The sequence below is a fragment of the Dipodomys spectabilis genome, unplaced genomic scaffold (assembly GCF_019054845.1).
Source record: "Dipodomys spectabilis isolate Male_0828 unplaced genomic scaffold, ASM1905484v1 ptg000163l, whole genome shotgun sequence".
NCBI lineage: Eukaryota > Metazoa > Chordata > Mammalia > Rodentia > Heteromyidae > Dipodomys > Dipodomys spectabilis.
In genome coordinates, this window is record NW_024870840.1 from 16531355 (window position 1) to 16554210 (window position 22856).

At 49.6% G+C, this 22856-nt stretch overlaps 1 protein-coding gene across 1 annotated transcript in view; it reads left to right on the forward strand.

The window, feature by feature from the left end:
• Btbd11 (BTB domain containing 11) overlaps positions 1–22856 on the forward strand; it is a 226066-nt gene that overhangs the window by 44931 nt on the left and 158279 nt on the right. The gene's annotated exons all lie outside the window — the stretch shown is intronic.

Sequence of the window (22856 nt, forward strand, 5' to 3'; positions counted from 1 at the left end):
ACCTTAGATCTGACCTGGGCATCCTTCCATCTTCCCTTGCATCATACATCATTTACCAAGGCCTCAGCAGATTGCTGTTAAGTCCGGAGTGCTGCCCACATCCAGCCACACCCTGTGCTTAAAGACACTCATCCCTGTGGTTGCAGTTCATCCTTACCAAGTTTGGTACTGTTATATATATAGACAAGGAGCTTGAACTCGGGCCCTGAGCTCTTTCGCTCGATGCTAGTGCTCTGCCACTTTGCCCCCACAGCACTACTTCTGGTTTTCTGGTGGTTAATTGGAAATAAGAGTCTCACGGCCTTTCCTGCTTGGGCTGGTTTTGAACCATAGTCCTCAGATCTCTGCGTCACAGCAGCTAGGATTACAGGCGTGAGCCACTGGCGCCTGGCTCACCTTTCCATTTTTGGAGATCCCACTGTGACACCTCTGTGGGACCTCAAAGTTCCCTTCCTCTACCAGCCCTGGCTGCTTCTGTCTTTAGGAGTGAGAATGGATTTTCTGTCACTTGTGAAAATGTCCCCCGATGGGTCTTGGCTGGGAGCCCTGCCCTGTGGACAGGAATCAGGTTCCGCTGGAAGTTGTAAAACGGGAGGCTGTGGAATGCCGCCTTCGCCTGATATGAGAACTGATCCCATCCTTAGAGCACACACACACAGTAGAAGAAGGTGCTGGAAAGAATCCAAGAAGGAAGATTTCTGGTCCTAGCAGCAGCGGGGGAGGGGAACCCTCTGGGGTTTTCCTGACAGCTTGGATTTATCAGCTGCCTGTGAGTGGCTTTGGGCAAGTCACTGAACTTCCTGGAGCCTGGTTCCCCGGCAGGCAATAGGGATGACAAGGGGGTCCTCCCATTGGGGTTGTTGGAATGACACATTTCACTGAGGCCATGAGGGCGCCGGTTGGTGCAGCACAAGGTCCCAATTATCAGACAAGCCAAATTGAATCTTCCCTCTCAGCTCCATCTTTGCTTCCCTTGCTGACTCCCTTTCTCCTTTCCCAAATTGGGTCATCATCAACGGAGGCAGTTGCAAACAGAGATGACAATTAGACTGGGCCTTGAGATGTTCTAGAAGGAGGATTGGTAGAAAAGACTCCCAGAAGAAAGCTTTGGCTGGGGTATCCACTTTCCTTGCCCTGAATCGGGATGATCATCTGTCAATACAAAACAGTTCCTTCTCCACTTCAGCCAGGCTTGCACCTGTCTCCAGCGTCTCACGGCATGGTGTCTGCCCACAGTCCAGAAGGAGGGCAAACCCCAACCCACAGCCCCTCTACTCCACTCTAGGCCCTGCCGGTCCCAGCATGGCATGGCATGGCATGATGCTGTGATTCACCTGTGGCTCTGGGAAGCCTTGCCCTCAGCGGCTGCTGTGCAGAATGGTAGAACAGGTTCTCAGCACCGGCAGAGGGGTTCCGAGCCGAGGGCTGCTGAACAGACCTAGATTTATGAATGGATGTCATCAGCCTCCTGGTGTGTGGTTTATCACCAAAGATTATGGAAGACTGGGAGCTCTTATTTTCTAGAATGCTTTATGGTTCTCAATACTCTCATGAATCTCTTCATAATTTTCTGGGATTGGGATGAAATGCCTTTGTTTCTTCATGTTTGCTTTTTCCATATAAACTAGTAAAAAAAAAAAAAAAATCAACCAAAGGCCAGCAAGTAGAAGCCATGTCCACATGTGAACTTGGATGTTCCTCCCGCTGCTACTGAGCTGGTCTTTTCTTGCTTGGGAAAACAATGGCAGGTAGGGGGAGGGGACAGGCAGAAGGGACCTGAACCTAGATTTCCCTGCCTGTATAGACCCAGGGAGGACCCCCGGGGTTTAGACCATACCCTGTGCTTACAGCTGAAACAGCTGGAGCCAGAACTGGGAAATGCCCTGTTTAACCCAGGCTTACCTGCTGTCTACTGAACCCCGTGTCCTGAGTCACTGAACACATGATTTTAGGGTACCTACTGTGTGTAATTACCTAGAATCAGGGAGTGGCTTTATTTCTTTGTTTACATTTTTTTTCCTTTTTAACACTGAGCTGAGGTATTCTGGCCTCCAAAATAGGATCAATGTACCCATGAGTAGGGTGTGCACTGCGGGCAAGAACATTCTAGAGCATGTCTTGTTTCTTCCTTCCAGTGTTTCTTTACTTGCCACATTTTATAATGAACTATTTAACAATACAGCAATATGTCACCCATATATATTGTGTATACATTTTATATTGTATACACATATGTATAGATCTAGCACAAATTTTAAATCATAGATTAGATATGCCATATCCATGATCGATTATGCATATATAATGTACCCATACATCATGCACACCTATATGAGCTGCTGTGTACATTATATTATAGACATGTATACTTGTAATAGATATGTAACAGTATACCATATATATTTAATTATAGATTATATATAACCCACATATAGTAAATCTTTAGCAAAATGCACATACCCATAGTGAGGAGGGAGACATAAGAATGAAAGGGTTTTACCACCAAAAACATTCAGAGATGCCTGGTTTGCGGGATGCACAGTTTTTTCTGACCATTCTGCTCGCTTCTCCTTCCTGTACTCTGTCCTTCGCCTTTTCCTGGACTTTGTATTGCATTTGTGTTTGCTTACTCTCAGGCCTCCCTGTTTGTGTACATAAACCACCCGGCTCTGCTGTGTCCCAGCACCTGCAAAGCCAGTACTTGAGTAGTCACAGGCAGGGATGGAGAGCTGCTGCGGACAGATTGACAGGAGAACCCCTCAGAGTGGGCCAGGCCCAGAGAGCACTGGCCCAGCCCGGGGGTCTGCAGAGTCTTCCTAAGGAGCGAACCCCTGAGCTGCAACTGAAGGATAGGAAAGAGGCGTGCACCAGGTGGGGAACGGCAAGGACAGCTGGCAGAAGCAAGAGAGAGCAGGGCCTTCCAGAAGGTTCCACAGGCTGGTGCCTCATGAGTTCCTCAGGAAATGGCAGTGGAGGAAGCTGGAAACAAGATTAGATCCGATCATCACAGGCGTCCCCGTTGATTGAAGGAGATGAGAGTTGAGTCCCACAGGTGAGAAGACCCACGCTGTATGGTATGGCCAACGCCCAGACAGTCTATTTGCTTCCCAGCTCTGTTGCATGCCATCGGTGTGACTCTGGTGAGTTACTGGCCTTGCCTCTGCTTGCTCGACTGTACAATAGGCTGATAACGAAGGCCTCAGAGGCATTGGGAAGATCAAAGGAGGTACTTTGTGCAGCCCCTGGAGAGGGGTGAGGGCTTCCTGGCTTGCAAGCGTTATTCATTACAATTCCGTCTGCATGTGAAGCACCCTGCTGATCTCCAGGCTGGAATAGAGCTGTTAGCAAACCTACATAAACCACGCGGGCATCAAGCTTACATTTTAATTAGGGCAAAGAAAAACATAAATGGATAAAGAAATGAACAAGACCAAATCAGCCATGGAGAAGATTTAAAAAAAAAAAAGGAAAACAAGCACAAAGAAAACAGGCACAGAGGCAACCAGGCTATCTGCGGGTTGGCATCTAGAAAGAGGTGACTTCCTTGGAAGGTGGTTGGGCGTGTCAAGTTTCTAAAAGGATGGACACGGAGAGGAGAGGCGGTACAGGTGTCTGCCGAGAAGGGTTGGGTTGGAAAAGTCCCTGGTGTCTTTGAGCAGGGCTAGAGTGAGATTTAACTTCAAGAAGATCCTTGCTGGGCAGGCGCTGGTGGCTCACACCTGTCATCCTAGCTACTCAGGAGGCTGAGATCTGAGGATCAAAGCCTTCCTGGGCAGGAAAGTCTGAGACTCTTACCTCCAATTAACTACTAGGAAACCGGAAGTGGCACTGTGGCTCAAAGTGGTAGGGTGCTAGCTTGAGCAGAAAAGCTCACGGACAGAACCCAGGCCCTGAGTTCAAGCCCCATGCTTGACCAAGAAAAAAAAATCCCTTGTAGTTGCTGCCTGGCTTCGATGCAGGGTGGGAGGCTATTAGGATGGAGAAAACAGTGGGCTTGTCTGCATCCCTGCTCTTGCTCTTCACCTCCGGGATGGCCCCTTCTCCCTCCAGTGCTACAGTGCCCTTCTGGTCTTCTCCAGCCAAGTTCCAAATAAAAACAAGTCAGTTGCTGACTTGGTGGCCCTTTGGCTTTGGCAAAATCAACCAACAGGCAGTTGCTGCACTGGAAGCACAGGCCCAGCGTCCTAAAGCCTTCCAGGCTTTTCTCACTTGGCCTCCACCCTCACTGACCTGAGGCCATTACCTTGATCCTCTACCCACAGTCTGGCTTCAGCATTGGTCTCTAGCCCCCTATTGAGTCTTCCAGGCATTGTGTATTGAAACTGCAGCATGGAGTAGAAGTTAAAGCAGCCAATCCCAGGGTCAGACTGCCCGGCGTGAGTCATGCTAGCAGGACAACATGGGTAAATGTCTAACCTCTCTAGATTCTGGTTTCCTCCTAAAACTAGGACAGTAGTGTCTTACTGTGTTTCCTGTTCCTGTTATGAAATACCTGAGACTGGGTGATTTATTAAGAATAGAGGTTTCTTTGGCTCATGAGTGTGGAACAGGAAAGTACAAGAGCCAAGCACCTGTACATCCATGCTCAACCTGGTCCTGTGTCAAAACAGGACCTGACGTAGAAAGGGCCAGGGAGTATTTGGCAGAAGGAAGTGGAAGTGGGTGGTCAGGGCACCCATGCGGAAGGGCAAATGTGCGTATGTGCAAGAGGCAATGGGGGAGGCCGCCTGCCTTTCTGGCAATCTGCTTTTCCTCCCTCTCACAGAAACCCATCCCAAACAACAAGAGGGAGAATGTACACAATGAAAGCTCTGTTCCGAGACCCCCAACGCCTCCTCCCACCAGCCTTACTTCCCCACAGAACCCCATTGGCCATGAGATCCCAATGGGTACGTGAGGGAGCACATCATTTTCTGAGCACAGCCAACACTAACTAGCCGCCAGCTGCCAGTGAGCTTGTGTTGGCACCTCCCTTCACCCAGGGCCCAGCATGGAGGAAGTGGGTCCCTGCTGTATTAATTTCAGGCCCATTCAAAGGGAGAAGAGGCCCCCTATTCAAAGCCTACCTTTCCAGAGATGGTTGTAGGATTAATGAGGTAATGATGGCCCATTGTTTAGTCTGGCAGAACAAAGGCGCTGCATAAATATGCCTATTATTGTCATCATGTTTGCCCAGGCAGGCCTATTGTGGCTGGCTGGTTTATGGAAATGGTGTGTCCCTAGGTGATCTGAATTAGTGATAAGCAAATTCCAGACAGTTCCGATAATAACAGTGCTTTCTGTCTGCCCAGGGTCTTCCATGGTGAAGGTTTCCAAAGGGTTGCAATAAGTGGGATTCCTCTGCTCCCTGCCAAACATCCAATCACCTAGTACTGAACCTCAGGCCCTAGCCATGTGGCGTGCTGAACTGCACTGACTGAGAACTTGCATGGCCAGGCTGTTGGCTACATGTTAGGTCATGTTGGGTTTCCGACAGAAGAAGCACTGACAGATGCTTATCGATGCTCCGAGGGGCAGTGCTCCTGTGACCAGCACAGGTCTACCATATTGGACAGGCCAGGAGGTGTCAGCTTGGGTGTAATCACAGCAATGCCCACAGGCAATCAGTACCCCAGTTTCAAGGGGTCAATCCTTTGGCCTTTTCCTTCCAAGTCCTTGGATACTGAAGCCCCCACACCTTGGCTGAGATTTCCCAGAGGCTGAACAGTTCCTGGCAAGAGATTTGGCAGCTGAGGCTGAGTGCTTTGAACTTGAAATTGGGCTTGGAAGGTGGTTCCACAGCCTTCACCCTACCCTGGACCCTCGGACTGATGTATTTTGTTGTTGTTGTTTATTGTATTTCTGTTTTTGTGCCAGTCCTGGAGCTTGAATTGGATGCTTCCCCTGCGCTCTTTTGCTCAAGGCTAGTGCTCTACCACTTAAGTTCTCCACTTCCGGCTTTTATGGTGGTTAACGAGAGATACAGAATCTCATGTACTTTTTTACCCAGGCTGGCTTCAAAAACCGCAATCTTCAGATCTCAGCCTCCTGAGTTAGCCAGGATTACAGGCGTGAGCCACCAGTGCCCAGATACTTTCCTTTACTCTTTTGCCTTTTACTCAATGGACTTCGTTGAGCCTCCTTCCAGTCTCAGTCAAATGTCATACCTGTAAACTGATAGGTTGAATTGAAACCTAAAGATCATTTTAAAAAATTATAATAAAAAAATTATCCCATCTGCCTAAGCATGCACATGAACAAGTTTGGACCATGCAGTATTAATTCCCTTCCTTCATCATTGATCTGTTTCCAGCTGATGTTGAGATGTTTGGACCAATAACAATCCTTGTATGACTCCTGAAGGGCTGGGCCCTTGTTATCTTGGTGGCAGCATCCCCAGCATGGAACAGGGTGTGTGGCATCTGGTAGCTTCTCAGTGAACAAATGAGATTGTATGGGTGAAGGTAAAGCAGGGAACAAGAGGGCAGAGTCTCCTTAATAGTGTGTGAGATCAGAGCGTTGGCCTGCGGGAGGCATCTCTGCACCTTCAGGGATTTGGGTGACTTTTCCACCCTGCTCAGCCTATGTCTGATGAACTCACTGCTGGTCCACCCAATTTGGCCTCATGGAAGAAGTAGGCGTTCCTGAGTCTCTGGCATGAGGCCTTGTTCGGCCTTTCTTGGCTACGTCCACTCACCACAATTGCCGCGGGCGGCTCATCCGCCTGTGTCATGTCATGGTGGTAGCTTGATGTCTGTGAGGGCCTCTAAGGTGGGAAGCTGAGGAGTCTAAGGAAATTGGACCACTGGACCACGATCCTCCTGCTTATACTTCCTGTGTAGCTGAGATGACAGGCATCCACCACCACACCCAGATTATTGGTTGAGACGGGTTCACCCTGACTTTTTGCCTGGGCTGGCTTTGTACTGTGATCCTGTGAGCGGCCAGGATGACAGGCAGGAGCCTCTGTACCCATCTTCCCGTCTTGATGGTAGGTAATCTATCCCTCAGTCAGTCTGTCCACAAGTCGGTGACTCATTGAGCAGGTGCCATCTGCTAGGTGCTGAGGACTTGGTAGTGACAATCTAGGCAGAGTGTTTGTGCCAGCACCTCAGTGGCTGTCCAGTGGGTAGGGAGGAATGCACGTTTAGAGACGGTAGAGAGGGGGTCATGTATGTGTCTCTTTTGTGGTGCCTGCTTAGTGCCAGGCCATGAGCTGGGTGGAGTGTACTCCTCTTTGGGACCTCCCTGGCCACTGGGCACAGCCATGACTCCTCTCCAGGGAGCACAACACCTTCCGGCCCATCCCAGCCTGATGTGGGACATAGGCAATTCATTTCACATGAGTCGCAGTACAAACTTACCTCCACAGGGGCTCTGCTCCCTCTCCTCCCACATACTTCAGGAGAATTCCTCCTGGAGACTCTTCCAGAAGGCCTGGCCCAGCCAGCAGTGAGCCAGGTGGGTGGAGTCTTGATGCATGTTCTTTGTTTCCTGGACCTTCTATACCCTGAATCAGTCCAGGGCTTTCTGGTTCCAGGTCTTTCCCTGCCCCCCTCCCCATATTTTTCTTTTCTATTTTTTTTAGGGGGGGTCCAGTCGTGGGGCCTGAACTCTGGGCCTGGGCGCTGTCCCTCAGCTCTTCAGCTCAAGGCTAGTGCTCTACCACTTGAGCCACAGCACCACTTCTGGCTTTTTTTCTTTTTGCTTATGTGGTGCTGAGGAATTGAACCCAGGGCCTCAGGCATGCAAGGCAAATGCTCTACCACTAAGCCACCTTCCCAGCCCCTTTTCTATTTTTTTTTATTAAGCTTTTTTTTTTTATAGCCTTTCTCTCTCCTCCCTCTCATTTTCAAATGGTCTTTGTTTCATTTTGTTTGAGGCTCAGGTCTTGTTATGTAGCCTAGGCTGGCCAAGAACTTGAGATCCTCCTGTCTCCTGTCTTTTGAGTACTGGGATTACAGGTATGTGCCACCACACCCAGCCAGGGATCTGATAGTAGGTATGAAGTATTTCTCAGCAGTCAGTGATGATTGTCTGTGATTCATAGGGAAAGACTTCCCAGTTTATCCATAGAGGTATTCCTTTAACAAAGGTCAGATGTGTGGGCCCTGATCTGTGTTCCTTAAAGGAGTTTGTGTTTCCTAGGTTGGAGCAAATCAACAGGAAAAGATCAGACTTTCAGCTCTTTAATTTCCTTTCTCAGGGAAATGGATGTAAGCTGCAGGTGGGCGTTTACCTGTGGTAATTGGGCTGGCACCTATATACTTCAAAGATCACAAACTGAGGGAATGTTCAAGCTTGGAAAGTGGATCCAGAGGCCATAGGATTAACCTCAACAAATCTGCAATAAGATGTGAGGATTTTCTTTAATTACACAAAACTCTTTAAAGAAGCCATGCTCCCTGGGTGGCTTCCACGTTCCTCTTCCAGCCTCTTCTCAGCAATAGCTCTCTTTTAATGCTTGTGTACCTGGCCATTTAGATCCTTCATCTCATTGAAATTCACAATATCCTTATGATGTCTTTTTCCAAGCTCAAAAACTGAGATATGAGTATCACATATATGTAATCCCAGGTACTCGGGAGACAGACATACAAGCCAGGTTATGAGTTGAGACCAGCTCAGACAAGAGTTGGGCAGACCCCATTCAACAAACACGCTGGGCCTGGTCCTAAACATCTGTTGTCCCAGCCAATTCTGGAGATTGGAAAATTACGATCTGAGGCCAGTCCCCAGGACAAAGCACGAGATCTTATCTGGAAAGTAAGGAAAACAAAATGGGCTGGGGTGTGCACTGGTGGGTAGTGCCTAGCAAGTGCAAGGCCCTGAGTTCAAATCCCAGTACTACCAAAAAGAAAGGCATTTGAGATATAGCAAGCATTTGGATTTGCACTCAGGTGATGCGACCCCGGAGCCCACATTCTTCTGCCCCATGTTAACTTGTTGGGGTTATACCTTCTGAAATGAGCAGGGTAGCTCCAACTCCGGGCGGGGCGGGGAGGCAGGGTTGATCAGTGCTCACATCTACTCTCCTGGCCAGAGTGAACATTGTGGCTGTCAACTGCTGTGCAATAAACCACCCCACACGTAGGTGCACTGACTTAAACCTACCCGCTGCCTGGTCTCTTGAAATGCTGGGTTGGCTGAGCCCAGACGGGCAGTTCTGCCCCAGTGATATTGGCTGGGGCTACGGTAGGCTGCTATTTCCCTGGGACCGCAGATGCCTTGGTGGAGGGAAGATGGTTCATAGCGTGAGGTTGGGTGGGAGTCTGGGAGCCCTCCTCTAGTGCAGGACTTCTTCCTCTTCACAAAGCCTCCTGTGCCTTCTCCCTCCTTTCCTTCTTCCATCCCTCTCTCCTTCCCTCCCTGTCCCCTCTTTCCCTGAAGGAGGCTCTGAGCCCCTGAAGGAAGGGTTCCCATGCAAACCTCTTGCTATGGAGCACAGAAGCCCTCCGCCCTGTCTTCCTCCTTTCCTCTGAGCCTCCTCAGCTAGACCTTCCTCCCTCCTCTCCCCCTCGCTGGTCTTTGTGCCCTGGGAAGGGCCATCTTGGGCTGTGCCCACACTGGCCCCTGACCTGTCAGTGTCTCCCAGGGGCCAAACTTCACCTTGGTATGCACATGCCCTCTTCTTCCCTTTCGTAGCCTCCCTGTTTCCATAGCAACCTCCTTCATTTGTAATGACCGCCTGTAGGCCCTACGAACAGATATCCCCCTCCTCCCTGAGCCTGGTCCTGTACGTGGGGGCACATCCGGACATTTAATACACACTCGCTGACATGGAGTGAAAGGTGTGTTCGTAGAGAAAAGGCAACGCTTTGGGAGGGAACCAGACTTCCTGTGCCTCAGGGGAGATCTGCCATCTTTTGGAAGCCCCGATGGCAGATCTTGAGGCAGGGGTGGGTTGGCAGATGGTGCAGGCCGAGTTACCTTGTGGGGTGCTATACAAGGCCTGTGGCCTTGACAACCCCCTTTGACTCATGCACCAGCCCTCTGGGCATTCCTCTGTTCTACTTGTATCCTTGGCCAGTTGCCCTGACATAGTTCTGTTAGATGTTTTTGCTGAGCAGCTACTGTATCCACTGTTGGCAGTGCAGTTATCCGAGCCAGTTGCATCCAAGGTTTCCCTGATCTCAAGCAGGCAGGTGCGTGCTGCCAACTACCCACAGGCCACCTCTGTGCATGTCAGCTGCCATAGCACCCCAGGGCTGGGGAGTACTGCCCTCCCCCAGCAGAGATCTGCCCTGCCCTGGGTCTGTCCATTCCCAGTTGCTGCCCCTCCACCACTCACTATCCCCAAAGTTCCCATTTTTGCATAAAAGGAAGCCAAGGCCCAGAGCGGGTAAGCAACTGGTGAAAAGAATCATGGGAGGGGCTCAGGGACGGTAGGCAGAGATGCTCAGAGTGTGGTGCACCAGGAGGCTAGATCCGGAAGCCAGCAAGAAAATGAGCAGTGAGCTATAGACCAGGCCACAGCTAGCAGGTGTTTCCTGTTAACTCCTAACCGGGCAGGTCTTTCACCGGGAAGTCCTTCTGCCATAGGGGCCCACAGGAAACAGGAGGTGCCTGGCCAGGGTCCTTCTATTTTAATCCCTTGATAACCAGCCCAGCCTCCCTTTGCTGCCTGCTGTCATCCAGAGAGCCATACTATGCAGAGGTCCTGGGGTCTAACCTAGTATCTTCTCTTGCCTTGCCCCTTATCTCCCCAACTTATGTTTCTCCCATCTGTCCTGGATTCTCTCTACCCGTGTCTATTCAAGTTCAAGTTCAAATCCTGAGTCACAGCCAGGCATCTGTGGCTCACACCTGTCATCCTAGCTACTTGGGAGGCTAGATCTGAGGATCATGGTTCGAAACCTGCCCGGGGCCAGAAAGTCCACGAGACTCTTATCTGTAATTAACCAGCACAAAGGTAGAAGTGGAGCCATGGCTCAAGTGGTAGAGTGTCAGCTTTGAGTGGACCAGCACCAAAAAAAAAGAAATCTAAAACCCCTAATCACATAGTTTGTGAAGTCCCCATCTGCTTCCTAAACTGCAATCTTGTATCTGGATCAATGAGGACAACTGTAAGGAAAGATGAGGCAATACATGGAGAAAGTGTGTTTGTTCAGCAGCTGCCATCCAGCTCTGGATTGGCAGCAAAAACCTGGTAGACTGGAGCCTGCCCAGGGGTGGAGGTGGGGAGGGGATGCTGGGAGGTGGGCCTGACATAAGCAGAGACCTTATTTCACATGATGAATTTTAATCTTGTTTGCTTTGAAATTAATGTTCTTTTCAGTCATTAAAAATGCAGAGACTGTAAAACCCACCCATCAGAATGAACAGATGCTAATAATTTCTCATATTTGCCTGATTTTTCTCAAATAGAAGTAAAATGTTTTCACAAAAGCTTGTTAGACACGCCTTTCCTCTTTCTTCCTTCCTAGGAGGTTGGGGAAGCCTTCTTCTTAAATATGGGGCACAGGCTTCTGGTCTATACTCATAAATTATAGATGGCTTTTTATTTATGTGTTTCATTTGCATGTATAACTATGCATGCTGCTCAGCAACTCATGGTTTTAATCCAATACTTTTTGTTCCCCCAAGTGTACCTGTATTGAAATATCAAATTCCCCTGTGAATTTTGGTGACTGTGAGCTTTTTTCCTCTGTGTGTGTGTGTGTGTGTGTGTGCGTGTGTGTGTGTGTGTGTGTGTGTGTGTGTGCATATACCAGTCCTGGGGCTTGAACACAGGGTCTGGACACTGTTCCTAAGCTTTTGTTGCTTATTGCTAGAGCTCTACTATGTGAGTCACAGCTCCACTTCTGACCTTTTGGGTGGTTAATTAGAAATAAGAGTCTCATGAATTTTCCTGCCCTAGCTGCTTTTGAATCACGATCCTCAGATCTCAACTTCCCGAATAGCTAGGATTACAGGTGTGAGCCACAGCACCCGTCTTGGAGAATCTCATTTTCCCACAGTCCTCACCAATGCTTGGTATTCATTTTCAGATTGGGTGTGGGGTGGTTTCCCTCACTGATTTTCTTTTGCCTGTCCCCAGTCATCAGGAAGTTGAAGATTTCTCTGGGTTTTCTCAATGTTTCAGCCTCCTTTATCAGTAGAAAACTTGGTCAATTCTTTACCCATGTTTTTAATTGGTTGGCATGCCTTTAAAAACACGTTGTGGGAACTCTTGGTTTATCTTGGGACTGATTTTTTACCTGTCAGATATGTCCAAATACCTTTTTCAGATGAGTTCCTTATTCCTGTGTTTTGTTCATGTGGTTTTCTGTGATAAGGAAGTTTTCTAATTTCTTTTGACAGTACTGAAGATTAAACTCAAGGCTAAGCAGGTGCCCTACCATCTGAGCCATGCCGCCAGACCCTTTTTGTATTGGTGATCCTTAGACTAGGGTCTCACTGTATGTCTGGGTTGTCCTAGACTGCATTCCTCCTACCTGTGCTTCCCTGTGTCACTGTGGAGGACAGGCGTGAGCCACTGCACCAGCCCTTGTGCTTCCTTTGTAGCTGGGATAACAGGTGTGTACAACTACGCCCAGCCATGGTTGAGGTAAAGGCTTGAACTTTTCCCCAGGCTGGCCTCAAACCATGATCCCCCTATCTCTGCCTCCCAAAGATTAAGGATGCAGGCTTGGCCCACCACACCAAGTGGAAGTTTTCAATTTTGTTATGTTTTAGTTTTGCTTTAGTTTGGTTTTAGGTAGGGTCTAGTACTTTTGCTCAGCCAGCCTTCTACCTTCATATCCCAAACAGCTGGGATTACAGCCACCATGCCCTGCTGTTTCCCTGCTTTCTTAGCTTTTGTGTGAATTATAGATCTTGTTGGCAGTGGCACTGGAGTAGAGCTGGGGTGGGTACCCACTTGGAGAAGAAAAGCAGTGATAGATATCATGCCACTGTGGGTAGCAATGTGTACACAAGACCCACATTGGTTTGCTAAGGCCTGTTGTGTGTATGGCAGTTCTCAAAGTGACAGAGTCATTTTTCAAAGCAATTTAACCATGGCCACAAGCCTATCCCCATAGAGATTAGAGCATACAGACATACAGGGTTGTAAGTTGGTTCCCAGAGAACAACTTAAAGTCTCCAAACTCATTGTCAGGCCAGGTTTCCAATAGCAAGAGGTAGGGGGTGAGCGTTTCTTGGGCTGGGCTGTCTTGGGCAGGCCCAGTGCAACCAATGATGAAGTAACTTGAAATGTGTGTGCAAAATGGGAGCCTGAAAGATGCTTGGCTTATAACATTACATCTCTGGGGCAGCACTCAGGTGGGTTCTAGAGTATTCAAGAGCATTTGTGTTCTAGAACATTCAAGAACATTCTAGAACCTCTCTTCATTTCCCACTGGTGGTGGCACTCCTGTTCTACCATGGGATTCTTGAACCTTGCAGACTTACTTTAAAATCACTGCAGTTCAGAAGACCCCTAAATTGGGGTGGGGACAGGGAAGGAGATCCAGGGGTTGTTTACATCTGCTACTAAGAAGCCTGCTCTGATGCCTGGAATCTTAGCTACTCAGGAGGCTGAGATCCGAGGATCACAGTTCCAAGTCAGCCCAGGTAGGAAAGTCCATGAGACTCTTATTTCCAATTAACCAGAAAAAAAAAAAGCTGGAAATGGAACCTGTGGTTCAAGTGATTGACTGCTAGCCTTGACCACAAAAGTTGGACACCTAGGCTGAGTTTTAAGTGCCAGGATTCACACACACACACACACACACACACACACACACACACACACACACACACACACACACACACACACACACAACCTGTTCTACACTGGACTCATTGAACAGAGAGCCCAAGCAGAAGACTGTTTGGTACAATTTACAAAGTGCATTGTGGCTTGCCTATCTGTCTTGGAGCTCCCAGGCCTGGGGGCGGCGGCAGGGTGGGGGGAAGGTTGTGATCAGTGTAAGCTAGGCAGACTCCAGTGGGACCACTCTTGCATGGAGTTGGGGGTAGAGGAGATTTAGACACATACCAATATACAGAGAGTAGAACTCCGCCCAGCCAGTCCCTTGCCTCATGGAGAATGGTGTGATGCACAAATACAGTCTCAAAACAAGTCTACCGTGTTAGCATTCCTCCATCGAGAACTGGAGCAGGTCTCAGTTGCTTTGGCTGAGTGCCAGGTGAATTCATCAGCTGCGTGTTCAGAGGATTTGTTTGAAGATGAGTTATCCTGAAACAGAAGCACAGCTGGCTGGAGAAGAGAAATACAGCAATGCTCCCTTCATGTTGCTTGATCTTGCTCTGCCTCTTTCTTTGATTGACAGGCCTCCACTCAGGGCTGGGGTTGGGACCCTCCAGGGTGATAGGGAGATGCCAGGAAAGGGAAGATGCCAGGTTCCCCTCTCCCCTCCATTCTAGGCTAGAACTTATTGATTGGAAAAAGAGCATAGAACCACCTGCCTGGAAGCCAAATGAGAATAATGACTGTTTCCACCCTAGGCGGTGCTTGGCTTAGGTTGGCTTTTGACTTGACAATTTTTTGACTTTAACAGCACACCAAAAGCACGCCCATGCATCCCTTCGCTTTCGCTGTCGTATTCAATAAATTCCATGAAATATTCAACGCCGTGTGTGTAATAGACTTGGCGATAGATGATTTTCCCCTAACCGTAGCCCAGGATCAGTATTCGGAGCACGTGTAAGGCAGGCTAGGTCAGCTACAACGGCTAGCAGGTCAAGGACAGTACATGCATTTTTTTCCCACTTAGGATATCTTCAGCTTACAATGGGTTTATCTGGTCAGAGCTCTGACTTAGAGTAAGGCTCTGACCAGATAAACCTATTGTAAGCTGTGTCCAGCGCTTGCTAAATGCTTTCTATAGATTAGCGTGATAATATTCGCGTCATAAATACTCAAATAGACCCCATGAAGATGATTTAGAAGCAGTCAGTAAACCACCCAGGTGGTCCAGGCTCTCAATTATCTCCCTAACAAAATGTGTGTGTGTGTGTGTGTGTGTGTGTGTGTTTTCAGCGTTTGAAAAATGCTGTGTCATTATTTCTCTGTGTGCTTGTGCACATCGACTAAGCTGGAACAGTGAGATTGGTGGCCGATTGCCTATGTGTGTCCATCTTCAAGTGTCACCTCTCCATGTCTGACCATCCTTGTCTGTAACCCAGGATGTAACTGGCCCAGGATGAACTTCCTCCTCTCTGAACATTCAGCTAGACGATGCATCAAAGCGAGGTGTTGGCACCCAGAATGTGATCAGCATTCCTGTGGTCCCTGCTCTTCCTGTTATTTAGGAACACAGACCACAGAAAGAGTGATGTCCGGACTCTTGGGAGACCTGCCAAGCAGGGTGGCCTGCAGCAGGGCGCAGCTCAGCTATGCCCCAGCCAGGCCCCACTTCCTGGTTTTCTTTGTGGCCCTGATGACTGCAGGACTGGGAAAGAATTGAGAACTTCCTGTCGATGGCCCTGGATAAATTAAAATGTGTTAACTTGCATTTGCCATCTGGGAAGGGCCATGCCCTGTCTCATGCTGTGTGTGCCAGGCTGGTGACTCCTGCCCCCATTCACACACAGGGCCACGCGGTGCCAAGACTTCTCTCAGGGCCGCATCCCAGCTCCCATGGAAACCAGCGGGTTTGGTTCTGAGTCTGGAGACAGAGGAGGTGGCCTTGCATATTCGGGTTCCCAAACGGGCTGCCTTTCATGATCCAGTCTTTTCTTTGCTGATGGCAGATGCTCAGACTCAAGAAAGCAGAGCAAAAACTACAAGAGAAGAAAGAAAGCACAACAGAGAGACAGACCAACCCAAAGGATGGCTGGGGGAAGTGGGGGTTCCACAAGCCTGGCAGTTGGGCTGTCTGGGCTGTATGACTTACTTAGCTGTCTGTCTTTGGGGAATGTCAGGCTCGATCCTTTCCAGCTGGCTCTCTGCTTTAGTGATTACATTAACACTCAGTAATTATGGGAAATGGGTACTTCTCCAAGTCACCAGTATTCCCAAAGTGGCAGGACTGGGGACATTGAAATACCAGCAGGGGCTACTGAGGATGGGCCCTGCCCAACGCCTGACCAGGCTGTGGCCAAAGGAGCCAGAAATGACTTCAGAGTGCCATGTTCTCCTGCTCAGAGGCTGCTGAGCTGAGGTCCTGGCATTTAAATCACTTTCAGCAAAACACTGAAATGATGCTATGGCTGACACAGCACAGGGTTGACCCTGATGTGGGAGAAATTGCCAGTGTATAAGTCTTCCTGCTTTATGCAGAAAGAAAGCACATGATGAGTAACACGGAATCCCAGGGAACAGAAGCAATCTTTTGTCTTTAAGTCTCAGCGTGTTGCATTTTTTCACCTCAGCCTCTTTTGACACATCAGGTAACAACCACTTAGGGCTCCTGCTGGCTCATCCAGCCTCAGTCTCTCTTCTCCACCCTCTGCCCCTTGGCTTAGTCCTCCCTGACTCCTAAGCTGGTCCTGATGGAGTCAGCTGTGGAAAGCAATTCTAGTCAACAGCCATCCTTTGCTGCTGTGTCTGAACTGGATGCAAATCATTTGGCACCTGCTATTGAATTTCCACAACAAATGAGGTGTGGGCACTGTTCTTAGCAGGACCATCTCTATTTTAAAATGGGAAAACCAAAGCTCAGAGAGTACAGACCACTTACTAGAAGCTACACAGTCCTGAGTGACAAGTGAGGATGAAAACCCAGGTGATCTGACTCTAAAGTCTGTATACTCTTAGCAGCCATGAACAACTCTGACTTCCATGTGGAAAAATGACCAACCCAGCTTCAGATCCCAGCCCCACTGCCTAGGAGGCTGAGTTGTAACTTCTCAGAGCTATTGCTTTCTGGTCTATAGAGTAATCTTCATAGCAGCTGTCTTCTCGCCATTTCAATAATAAAGGAAGGTGATAGGAGACCTTTGAGATATTCTATCCCTGCCTCCTTTGCCAGCCCGGGGCAGAAGTCTGTGTTCCAGACTCACCTGCTGGCCTGCAGTGGCTTCCTTTGACTATTGGCTGCTGTTCAATCCTGCCTTGTCCTCCACAGCACAGATTTGCTGTCTCCCTAATCAGGACTTCATCACTTCCCTGGAGCCACTGCCTCTCCTCCATCATTCTGGACTTGAGGGAGGTGGTGGATGGACTTGTGGATGGTGCTAGTTCTCCCCCAACCCCATTTCACCCCACAATGGCCTTGCAGACAAAAATCCTAGCTAATTCCATTCTGCTAACTCCTCCTGATTCCTCTTCTTTTGGGCTTGGCATCTCTGCCTGGCTGCTATTGGAAACCCACAGAGCCAAGGATTTTCTGACAAGTAATGTGGCTCTCCAGTCTCTCGTGCCCTATGCCTCGTGTCCTCTAAAGCTGGGCTCTGGGGATGTGTGTCAGGGAGGGGACAGTCCCCAGCCGACCACTCACAGACCTGTGCTCCTCCTCCTTTGCCCAATGCCATGCACAGATTGTTGAAGGCACTGCAACGAGCCTCGGACCCAAATGAAGTCTGTAGGTTGTCTTTTAGAACAGCACCTGCCATGGTCCAGGCTTGGTCAGTAGATCACCTATGCAAGGGACACCTGTCTGTGTGATGAGCCCCTTTACTTCCATTCCATAGCAAAGCCTAGCGAGGCAGAAGAAGTGGGCCTGTGGCCCACATGGCAGATCTGGACATGTTCCTGGCCTTCTCCATAGTCCTGAGCCTGGCATGGCTCAGCTAGAAATGAGCGAGTGTTTTACCTGGCTCTATTTCCAAATCCACATGGTTGTTTTGTTTTGTAGGGTAAGGGGAGACATTACTTCTTTCCCAGCTCCCTCTAGCCAGGAGGTAACTTGGGGACCTAGCCACCACTTCTGGGGGCTCAAGTGGACCTCTCTAGTGCCCTTTCGAACTACAGAAAGAATAAAATGAGATCATGTCTCCAAACTGGTCAGCCTCTGAGGGCACTTAACAAACATTCTTCACCTCTCCTTGGCCAGGCTCTCCACCGATGCAGTACTCTTGTTTTCTTACAAAGACTGCAGCTCCCTGGGGCACAGGCCTGGATGGGCGAAGGGCACTTTGTGGACAGCTCTTCAGCAAATTGCTGCTCCCAGAGGGTAGAGGATGCTTGAGGCCCTGAGTGCACCGCTCCGTGAGGGCACAGGGTCACCAGGGAACGAATGCCAAGGGGTCCATCACTCCTCCAATCCACTCGAGGACACAGGCAAAGGGGACCTGACAAAACAAATGCCTGCACAGTTTTCGGAATCCATGTGGAAAATAGATCCGATGACAAGCAGATTGTATTCTAATGATCTGTGTCTGAATGCTGGAAAGAAGTTGTTTCCACAGCGAATGCTTTCCATATTCTCCTGCGGAGGGGCAGGAGTGGTGGGGGCAGGGGGGGGGAGGGAAAAGGGGAGGGGGACCAGGCCATGGGGGAAGCTAGCCCTGAGAGGACATGGTTTTCTGCCTAAGACAAATGGCAGCTGCTCTCCTGTGCACCCCTGTCATTGTGTCCTGTCTTGCTAAGATGTACACTAGAGACAGGCCTACCCAGGATGCCTTCGGTAGCAGAACCTCACCCCCTCCTGCCCCTCCCCCCTGTCTCCTGCAGCACCCTAAAAGATGGAGTATTTTGTGAACAGCTTGCTGGATTTGGGCTCTCCTGGGATTGCCTCTGGCTCTCAGGAATAATGCCTACCTAGTTTTTGCACCGGTTTGGGGAGCACTGATTAATGGCACGAAGAGTCTTGTTCGCAGCAGGTGCTTTGTCTCTGCCACAGTCGCCCTGATGGATGGCAAGATGCAGGCTTTCCCCGGTTGGGGCAGCCCGCAGGGCTCCCCAGCCCCTCTTCTGCCAACACCTCGCATTTGCTTCTAGTCTCAGGACCTGGCTGTGCAAGAACTCTGTTCCCCTGGCCCCGTGGGTGGGATGGTGTAGCCCTCCTCCGGGAGATGCACAGTCACAGGCTGTCACAGTATTGTCGCAAGTCAGGAATGGGGAGACCAGGGGAGGTTGGGGAACTCCACCCAGATCTAGCATTTGTAGGATTGGCAGGTCCCCAGGACAGATCTAGGCCGGGCTGACCCAGGGCTCTGCTGCCATACTTAGATGAGTGGATACAGGAACAGCAGAGACAAACCACTGGCTTGACTCACCAGCTTTTGGAGGTACCTCTGTGGGTTGTGACATACAGTCGCTCAGAGGATACTGGTGATGGTATAGAGTATCCATGCAGTACCTACTGGAGTGTAGCAGGGTGTGGTGGCCCAAGCAAAATGGTGGCCCTGGGGTCTTGGCTGTTTGAGCCAAGGTTCTGAAAAGTGTGTCAGTTCAGATTGTGACCATCTTATGGATCTTAAACTTTCTGATACCATCCACACAACTCTAGGCTTTAAAGAAGGTAGTCTGAATGCTTGGGATGGCTGGTTCTCCCATTTCCCCATCTTGTGGCCTGTCTGAGTTCCTTACTCCTTCTGAACCTCCATTTTCTGGTCTGTAAATAGGGAATGATAAACATGAGTTCATGCCCCGGCTGCTTCAGATTCTGCCTTTTGTACCACGGTGGCCTCAGGTATGGTGGGGGATTCACCTCTCAAGGGTCGCTGTGCGGAGATGGAGGGTGGGTGTGGGAAGGCTGAGCTGTGAACCCCCAGAATGCTCTACTGCCCCCACCCCTGTGTCAAACCTGCCTTTGCCACAAAATAAATACAACTGTCAGCTGGAAAAAATGAGGGGCACACCGACCAAATATGATAAACTGTCTCTCGCCTAGCATTGTGCTTTCCACAAAAGAAAAAAAAAAAACCACCATGCAGATGCTAAAAATGTACACAGCTTTGTGTTGCGCTTGCTTTGGCTAAGATTCTCCAGGCAAGGTAATTTAGCTGCACTGAACATAAAGGAGGGAAATGCACAGCGTGGTAATTTGCAAAGTTGTGCATCAGGTGCCTTGGCATAAACTGATATTGTGGGTTCGTTTTCTTTTTATTATTAAAGCCCAGAGCTGCACGGGCTGCGGCTTGGTGTCCTTATCAAGTGCGTACAGGGCGGGTGTTGACAGATCTAATTTGTAAATTTAAAGATTGTCAAGAAATGGTTTAACTACTCAGCAGGGTGGTAGAGAGCTCTGTTTTTGTAGGTGACAAGTGCCGGGTTTGGGAAAATGGGGAAGAGCACACACTTAACTGAGCATTTTAGTATCCTGAGTGCTTCAGGCATGCATTTTATTCTGTTGGACAATTTCTTTCTTAGCTGGTCCTGGGGCTTGAACTCTGTGCCTGGGCGTTGTCTCTGGGCTCCTTTTATCAAGGCTAGCACTCTACCACTTTAGCCACTGGGTCATTTCTGGCTTTTTCTGTGATTGATTGGAATTAAAAGTCTCAGGTATTTTCCTGCCTAGACTGGCTTTGAACCATGATCCTCAGACCTTAGCCTCCTCAGTGGCTAGGATTACAGGCGTGAGCCATGGGTGCCTGACGACAATTTCATTTTTTTTAATTTATTTTGCCAGTAGTTGTGGTTTGAACTCAGAGCCTTGAGCTTGCTCGATTGGTGCTCTACCACTTGAGTCATGCCTCCAGCCCAGCTTTTTGCTGGTTATTTTGAACATAGAGTATCAGACTTGTCTACCTTGGCTATCTTTGAACTGTGATCTTCCAGATCTCAGCCTCCTGCTAGGATTACAGGCCTGAGTCACCGCCAATTTACAGATGAAGAGAGTGAGGGCTGGGAACTGCAAGTATATCCAAGGTCATCCAGCAACTAAGTGGCAAAGCTGGCAATAGAACTGGCACCAACCTCTGTCCCTTGAGCCTACCCATGTTTCTGTGCTGTGGGAAAAGAGGGTGAGCCTTGGAGTCAGGAGGTTTGGAGTTCAAGTTCAGCTGATCATTATAGACCCTGACTTCATGCATGGTTCAGTGGGTAGTAATGAAGGCTGCATCATGTGCCAGGTCCTAGTCCTGAATTAGGCTTAAGGGCACCCCAGTTCCTACCCTGGTTAGATTTGAGGGCTTCCCCCGACCCCACCAGCCAAAGTATAATGCAAGAAGGGACCTCATGCTCTAAAGACTCATGGCCAGGAAAGATGAGGATTTGGAAGGCATCTGCCAGAAGGAGGTTAGAATGGATGTCTTTGAGAGTACAAATCAGTTCAGCTGTAGCTCTCCTCTCCCTCCCCTGTGCCTTCTCCCCTCTCCCCTGTCCTCTTCTCCTCTCTCTCTCTCTTTCTCTCTCTCCAGGTGTCTTGAAATTGTTAGGATTTCATGATAGTCATCTTGGAGCCATCACCAAGCATAGGCCCCTTCCAAGAATAGGCGGGGCCTTGGGCAGCTCCACAAGCAATACAGCTGTGGAGCCCTGGCCCTGAGATCCTGAGATCCCAGATTCTGGCAGAGCGAGCCTGGGCCTTCAGCCACTGACCGGAACCCAGCCACCTGATGACAGCTGTGTGAGAGATCCTGAATGAGAGCCACCCAGGGCACCTCAGGACGAGCACGGGATACGTGTTAATAAACAAATGATGGGAGTTGCCTGTCAATCAAAACAAGTCAGCTAGGCTAGAGGAGGACACGGGGTGGGTTGTAAGCAGAGGAAATGGTCCAAGTGTCTGGACCAGATGGCTGGGGCAAGAGGGGAGAAAGGGCAAAAGAGGGAGAGCCCAGGGGTCCTGGACTGGCATCTGAGAGGGGTTTGGAAGGGAAAGGCTTGAGTGGACTTGCATTGAGTGACAGTCACCATGGCTGCTGTATGATGGACAGGGATGCGGGTGAATGGACCATCAAAGAGGCCAAGAAAGGGGGAAACCTTAATGAGGGCTGCAGGAGGCCCTGGAAGGAGGAAAGAGGGCCTGTGCAGACTTTGGGGATGTGACAGATTTGAAGGAGAAAGGAGAGAGAACCCTTGAGGGGAAGGGAGCCCACCGTTTGACGGAAGGTGCCATTTCCAGATGGCATAAAATTGCAAAGTCAGTTCTTTGTAGCCTGGAGCCCTCGTGGCCGCCCCTGTGGAGGTGTTAATGGCTGCCTCGTGGGGGTGTTCTGTGTACTAAGATAGCACAATGTACATGGTGCACTCTCTGCAGGGTCTGACAGTCCTGATCACCCCTACAGTGATAGGGGATGCTTCATAAATGTGATTTCTCCATCCTTCTTCCCATGGAGCTTTTCCCTTGGCAAGTAGTAGCATCTTGGTGAGGCTTGGTACCCTCTGGTCCTCAGTTTCCCCATTCGTAAGGAAACCATGGGCCCTCAGAGCCGCCATGTTGGTGGTTATCAGCCTGAGGCCCCAGTAGAACCAATGGCTTTCTTCTTACCATGACTGACCCACTGTGCCCCTCCTGGCACGAGTTTTAGCTGGGCTGGTTAATGGGCAGTCTTGTTTATGATCTGAGTTTCCTCTAGCAAGGCTCAGGCTGGTGGCTCTGCCAACCAATAGCGTGTCATCTTATGGCCTGTGGCTCTGGGAGCCCCAGAGCTGTGACTCGCCTTCAGTGGGCTGTGTTTGTTCCTGCTTCAAAGATGCCAGGCCGCAGCACTCCTGACTCATCATGAAAGATGAACAACTGCAATATCATTTGGGATGTGTGGGTCTTGGTTGCAGCCTTCAGTACTAGGGTGGCCCTCCGTGACCCACTGCCACTGGCATCAACAGGCATTTACTTAGCGCCTAGTGGGTGCAAGGCACGGTACTGATACTCTCTGTCTAACCCTCACTGTATGCCTGCAACAGTACCCTGTGGGCTCTGTAATCTACTTCTTAGTGTGCAGATGAAGAAGCTGAGGTTTGGCAAGTTCGAAGCCCCACAGACCTGGTCTGAGCCTGGCTCGGCTGCCTGAGCCCTTGCATTTTCTGTTGGAGGTGATTCATCTCACCCTGTGAAGTGGAAGAGGAACGGGGAGGGGAGCCATGTGTCCTTCGTGTC